Source organism: Desmodus rotundus, chromosome 3 (genome assembly GCF_022682495.2).
Source record: "Desmodus rotundus isolate HL8 chromosome 3, HLdesRot8A.1, whole genome shotgun sequence".
NCBI classification, from domain to species: Eukaryota; Metazoa; Chordata; class Mammalia; order Chiroptera; family Phyllostomidae; genus Desmodus; species Desmodus rotundus.
This window is the reverse complement of record NC_071389.1, coordinates 18,945,464-18,952,354: the sequence shown is the minus strand read 5'-3', so window position 1 is coordinate 18,952,354 and position 6,891 is coordinate 18,945,464. Positions and strand designations below refer to the sequence as shown.

Here is a 6,891-nt window from a genome sequence, read left to right as displayed (position 1 = left end):
GACGCAAGAGGCATTCAGGAAGCCAGACCTGCAGGGCCTGGGCATAGAAGTGAGGAAGAGGGAGGTCAGGCTGGTGCCCAGGTTTGGAGAGCGCTTGGGATGGTGGTGTCTAGCTCTGAGCTAGGGACACAGGACGGGGAACAAAAGAAGATATGTGGAGCTTTGTTTACATTTGAGCCACCTCAGGGGACACATGACAGCTGGGGCTCTGGCGGCAGCTGTGTCTGTAGACTGGAGTTCAGGAGACTGAGGAAGGAGGCGGGGATAGGAGTGCCACTGGTGGACACATGAGTGTGATGTCACCAAGGTTCCTGGGGGTGTTGTTAACGCATCAGCCGGACACCTCCAGGTGCTGGCATACCCTCAGATGAAAGCAGGTGCCTGCTCGCCCTGTCCAGCCCCTGGCTTCCAGCCTGCCTGACCACTGGTAGGGCCTGGGACTGAGCAGCACGTGTGAGGTGTGACGAACCACGTAAGAGACCTCATGCACAGGGACTGTGGCCCGAAGGAGCCCTGTCTGGGACGGGCAGCCCGGGGACCCAGCCACAGCCTGAGCGGCGGGGTGTGCATCCGCTTTGCAGAAACCTTGCCCTGTGCTTATGAGCAAGTTCTCTGCTTTGTGGGGTTTCTGCCGACTGCTGGGGAGACCAGAGATTTCTATCCAATCAGGCACCCTGGGCACGTCTCCAGTTTGCAATGAAATAATTTTAAGTGTCAAGACAAGCACTTCCCAGCTTAAAGGAAGTTGGGGAGGACCCACCCTTGGGCCCACCTGGGGTTTCTGGGTGGCATCTAAGAAGCAGCTGCTGCCTGTCTCTGTGGCTGCGGACCCCTGCCACTACCTGCCCAGATGGGCTCTCTGGCAGCCAGGGCTTGCTCTCTGCCTCTCTCCTGGGACTCGGGAAGGAAGCCTGTCTAATTAGCCACCAAGAGTGTCTGACAGGCAGTGGGCTTGGCAGAGAGCGGCCAGCACAAGGGAGCCACAGCCCTAAATAAACAGAGTCCATCTGGTAAACAGTTTTGCTGCCACCTCAGGGGCCCAGGTGGTCAAGCAGGACACTGGCCTTGTAGCTTCCTCTGCTCTACCTGCAGGGGGCGCAATCCGGGCAGGAAGACAGCCTGGGCCAAGGTCTGGAGACGTGACCGCATGTCAGAGGGTGATTTTAGTCTGGGAACCTCACTTCTGATAAGTCACAACTAACCATATCACAGAAATGTTCAGCCTTGACCTTGACAGGCCCAGGCTGCTGAAAGTTTGTGAGCTGATGGAGCTTTGGGAGAGATGAAGGTGCTTATACTAAAGCACTTCAGGGGGGACGATGGAAGGAAGAAGGAACATGCCTGGAGTGTGGGAAGGAAAGATTCAAGTGTTTCTGGGGTCGGACACCCTCATAAAGGCTGCAGGTGAAGCAACCTACGGGTTCCTTGGTGGCCCGTAGTCACTCCACGAACCAACAGGGCCAGGCCTTGCTCCCAGGTCACCAAAGTCCACAGGGAGCCTTCCCACCCTTCATTGCTGAAGTCACCCCAGAGGGAGGGGCCTGCAGGCTGAACCACGAGAGTAACCCGCCGGCTGTCGTCTGGGTGTGTTACTCATCATCTAGTGCTTTCCATACTGACTTGGAAGCAACTTCCCCCAAACTGAAAAATGCTGTATTTCCTTGTCCATGCTCTGCCCTCCTCCCTCCTTCCCTTGTCTATGCTCAGCTACACCACTCGAGGAAGGCCGAAATCTACGATGCCCTCTGATGACCTATGACCCCCTAGAGTTCTCCCTTCTTGAGTGTGGGTGGAGCCTGTGAATCTGACAGCATAGTCACTCTTGCGATTAGGTTGTGTTACATGGCACTGTTAACTTTAAGAAAGGGCGATCACCTGGGTGAGCCTGACCTAATCAGGCGATCCCTTAAAAGGGACTGGGCTCTTCCTGAAGAGGGGGACTCAGCACAGCATGAGGAGGCTTGGGAGGAGCCCCCATGGTGAGGAACTGTGGGTGGCCCTCCAGGAACTGAGAGCGCCCGGGGTTAACAGCCAGCAGGAGGGTTGGAAGTGGGATTTAGCCTGACACCTGCAAGGTGCAGCTGAATTCTGCCAACCACTGTGTGAGCTTGCAAGAGGATCCTCAGCTCCAGAAAGGAATGCAACCCGATGGACACTTCGATTTCAGCCTGTGAGGCCCCGAGCAGAGAGCCCAGCTCGGCTGTGCCCAGGCTTCTGACCTACAGCAGCTGCCGGGTAACAAACACCCTTTTGCTGTTTTAAGCTGCTGAGTCTGCAGTCATTTGTTACATAGCAATAGAAGATGAAAGTACCACCTCTGCCCAATTTGGAGGAAGTTTTATTTTTTTCTTCCTTAAACGCATAAGTGGCAGCAGCAGCAATAGTCCTGAACGTCCGAAATCTAGTCGGGGTAGGCCCAGGGCTTTGGAGTTCAAGGATGAAACGGCCAGCTGAGCACGGTTCACACATCTTCGTGGGATCCTCCCAGGTCTCCAGAGGCTGCGTTTGGAGGCCGAGGGGGAGGGAGAGCAGCAGGGATTTCAAGCTGCATGAACACTGGTTAGGTACTCTGGAAAATGGGGAGAAAATGTATTCTGTTCTGCTAGTCAGAGTATTACATTAAATTCAGAGCCCAAATCTTTTGGGAGGGAAAGAGACAAATCGAGCTGCTACTGGGAGCTGGCACCAGGCTGCTAGGGGGCTGAAGTCTATGCTTTAAAAAGGATGTTTGTAAGAAAGGAGGATGTTTTTACTAGGGAAGGATAGCTCCGGGGGCGGGGGGGCTGGGTGACCATGATCTTCAGGTCACTGAACATGGTCACCAGTGGGTGTGCTCACCTCGGAGCGGATGGAGTGCTTTGGGGGAGAGAGGGCAAGCTCCCTATCCAACAGCTGTTCCAGAGACAGAGAATTTGAGTTTCACACAGGAGGCTGGATGGCAGGGGTGGTTTAGTTACATCAGAGCCACCTGGGGAGCTTAGGAATACAGATTTGCTGGGTCTGGGGTGTTGCCTGACAATCTGCATTTTTCTTTTGAAAAACCTTAACGAAACTGCTGGTCCGGGGGTAACTGAAGGAAGTATAAGACAGAGAATAACTTGCCAGTGCATCTAGGGGAGGATGCGTCTTCTGCTTAGAGCCCCGCAGATCCCAGCCCCCCCCCCCCCCCGCCCCCCCTGGGGTCCCGTACAGGCTCCTCCCTTCCTCACCCTCACCTGCCCCACGTGTCAGGGCTGTTTTCCCCTAGGAGGACGCCAAACACACCTCCTTTTGGGTACCCACCCTTGAGAAAGCTTTGCCCGAGCTTCATTTAAATCCCCACAGAGCAGATCCTGAGACAAGGACTGGGTGCTGGTGGTTTATCTGGGAGGTGGTCCCAGGAAGTACAGTGAGAGGGAAGGGGTCAAAGCCACTGAAAAGTGCTTTAGCAAACAGTTCACTTTTGTGGGCAATTGGGGCTCACTCCTGTGGGGGACCCTCTGAGGGACGGCGAGGAGCACATCTCAGAAGGCCCAGCAAGGAGCAGGGGGAAGCTGGGGTACTTTCTCAGGGCGCCCACCCCCCACTGGATGAGGCCACCTTGCTCACTCTCCCTGTGACGGGAAGCCGCCTGCTGACTAAGAACAACACTCAGGCGGCTTTCAATACGTTTCCTCCTCAACCCCCCACCCCCCATCACACTGCCATTAATGTCCCAACTTACAGACAGGAAGCGTGAAGAGTCACCTGAGGTCAGCACGACTGGTAGACAACAGACTCCTCCCCAGCTCTGTCTGACCCCCAAGTAGTTTCATGTCACAGGACTCCCCAAAGTCTGGTGGCAGAGCGCAAGATCATTTTGGGAGCTAAGTGGATGAAAAAGTGAAATGTAATTTGTTTCAGATTTAGTTAAAGGCATAGAGGAATAAATATATAAACTATAGCGAACCAGTGATTTCATGGCTGTTATTTCTTAGGAGGAGGAGACTTTTTTTTTTTCCCAACAAGTAAGTGGATTGAGAGTTAGAGTGAAGGGCGAAAGGGATGTGCTGTCCTGGACCAGCAAGGCTGCATCTCTCGTCACGGGGGCGCAAGAGAACCGGGTTTGCTCTTGGGGGAGAAACGGAGCCCTGGGGCCGGAGGGGGAGCCCTGCGCACTTTCCACAGAGCCACGCTCTGCCCAGGGGCCTCTCACTCATCACAAACACGCTCTCTCTCTCCCATAAAACACTAAAGGCTTTAAGTTTCTGGAAACCCGAGGTGTGCGAAAACAAGGAGAGGGAACAGCAGGAGCCCTTCTGACTGGTGAGCAGCCTCGAGGAAGGCCCCTCCGCGCATTTTTTCCTCTGGCTAATACCGGACCCACTGTTCCCAATTTTGATTCCTGGGGAAAAATGTTTCACATGTTAAAAACACAAATATTTATTTTCTTTTCTCAATGTATATGCTGAACTTCCAGGTCTCCTTCCCCGCAAGCCCTTGCTCTCGCTGTGGAATGTTAAAGCTGCCCCCTTTTTTTGAGGGGGGGATCCATCTCTGTTCCTGAAAACTTACCTGTAGCATATTTCTGTGGCTCCGCTAATGAGCAGAGAAGTGACCCAGAAAAGGCGCCTGTGTTCCTCTGAGGGGTCCATAGGGCTGCCATTCAGAGCCAGAGCTGAAAGAGCTGTTTCATGGGCCCAGCTGCCGCCCCGGCCAAGGGAGCGCTGTGCCCTGAGCTCTGGACACACAGCCCTGTCCACTGGGCGGAGGGGCAGTTGGCGAGGGGATTCGAGCTCACGTTCTCCTCGTCCACCTTCAGCAGGGCCACGGGGGACAGCGCTCTGCCTCTGTCACTGTTGGTCACCACTGCTGACTCTGGTCTGACCCTTCATCACTAGTTCTTTCTTTTAGTTCATTTCTTCATTTGCATACCACACGCCCTGTTCCAGGCAGCAGGCTATGTCCTGGAGATTCAGTGGTGACTGAGGCAGGCAAGACCCCTGCTCTGAGGGAGCTGGCCTGCTTGCGGGGAGGCGGGTACTGCACTTATAACACAGTTTGGGGAAGTCACAAATACCACACTCACCCTGCGGGCTGTGTCTCCGAAGAGTTAGACTTGAAATGTGCAGAGATAAAGGAAGCCAGGCGCCTCCTGGTCTGGGGAGTTGGCAAGGGCTATGAGCTGTATGAACAAATGAAATGTAAATGGGCAAGTCGGAGGGAAATGCTTTCCATTTCCTTGCTCTCTAAAACTGGGGAAAAGGGGACTGAGACCTGAGTTCCAGGCTTGGCGTGACCTCTAAACGGACTGGGTGGCTTCAGGCAAGTCATGAACTTCTTTGGGCCTCAGTTTCCTCATCTGACAAATAGGCTAATAGACTCGGATCGGCTGGCATCACTCAGGTTTGTTGGGAGAACAGAGGAGCGTGGCGATAGAGCGAGTGACCGCCACTACCGATGAAGGCCGTGAGAGAGATGGCTGGGTCAGCCATGCCCAGCAATCATTTTACAGAAAAGTCTGTGCATTTCCTTTTATTACGGCACAATTTACATGACGTGAAGTGCACAGGTCTTAAGCGGTAACGATGCTACCCCCTGGGAAAATGGTAGTTCGTGGCCCCTGTCTCCACTTCTGTCCTGTCATTGCCTCCTTACACGGGCCCAGTGAGGCGGGCAGGGCAGGTACTGCCACTCCCATTGCGTGATAACAAGCCAAGGCTCAGAGAGGTTAAGTCACCAGCTCCAGGGCACCCAGCAGGTCAATAGTAGAAGTGGATTTGATTCCGGGTCACTTGGGTGCCCAAGCCCATGCTCCTTTTGCTTTATCCCATTGACGACTGGACCTTGATGCAGCCCCAGAGGACATTCCGGGTTATGTTCCTTTACTGACGAGCCTTTAGTTTTGTCCCCTCTGTGCAAGACCCTGGGCTGGGCCTGGGTGCAGGGATGAATCAACCAGACTCTTACCCACTCATGGATGAGACAGACGATGCATGGAAGCGCAGGGAGGGGGCATAACCGAGGGTAGGGGGAAGAGGTGGGCATGGAGAAGGCACCAACCCAGGGCTCTATCCTGGCAATGCCGCTTCTTAGCTGTGTGACTTCAGCTAAGGTACTTCACCTCTCTGTTTTTCAGTTCCTCATCTGGGAAATGAGGGTGATAATACTAGCTGCCTCGCAGAGTTGTCAAGAGAATTCAATGAGGTAGTTCGTACAATTCTGTTCCTGTAATCAACTCTAGGAGGTAGGTGCTGTTAGCATCCCGTTTTCAGATGAGGAATTGGAGGTGAAGTGACTTGCCCGTGGTCACACAGGTGGTATGTAGCAAATCCAGCTAACCTGGCTCCAAGTCTGTGCTCTTAGCTGCCTTCTCTACTGCCGTGCATGTGCCAAGTGCTAATGTACACGCTACTCCAATTATGATCTTGAAAGATTCGGTTTGGCAGAGTAAGTGCCATGAAAAGCATTCTGGGCAGGCTGCCCTGTACGTGCGAAGACTTGGAAGAGAACTCCGAGAGTCCAGGTGTAGCTGGAGAGCAGGGTTTGCATGGAGGGGCAGGGGACAGTTGAGCTGGAAAAGGGGAAGTGTGTGCAATGAGAGATGGGGGTTGAAACTGCAGGTAACAGAAGAATCTGGGTGTGGGATGAGGGTGCAGGGCAGGGCTGGGGCCTGAGGCCATGGAACTCAGTTTCCCTGGCCCTAGAGTGGAAGCTTCAGGGCAGCGCAGGTTCTGGCCTCTGGGGGAGACGCCTTCCACCCTGCAGCTGCAAGCTCTGGTTGCTTCTGGAGGCAAAGGAGCCCTTGTGGTCGGAGGGGCCTCTCCAGCCCAGGCCAGGCAGCTTACTCCCTTTCCCGGCTTCCTCCCTTCCCTCTCTGGAGGGAGGAACACACACACACACACACACACACACACACACAACACACCTTCA

At 54.2% G+C, this 6,891-nt stretch overlaps 1 long non-coding RNA gene across 1 annotated transcript; it reads right to left on the bottom strand.

Moving 5' to 3' along the window:
* Positions 1-2,341: 2,341 nt before the first annotated feature.
* LOC123479081 (uncharacterized) lies at positions 2,342-4,837 on the bottom strand. The gene is made up of 3 exons (XR_006654573.2): positions 4,534-4,837; positions 3,704-3,845; positions 2,342-2,569 (listed from the first exon to the last, which is right to left on the bottom strand). It is a non-coding gene; the product is annotated as an uncharacterized lncRNA (long non-coding RNA).
* Between the last annotated feature and the right edge of the window lie 2,054 nt (positions 4,838-6,891).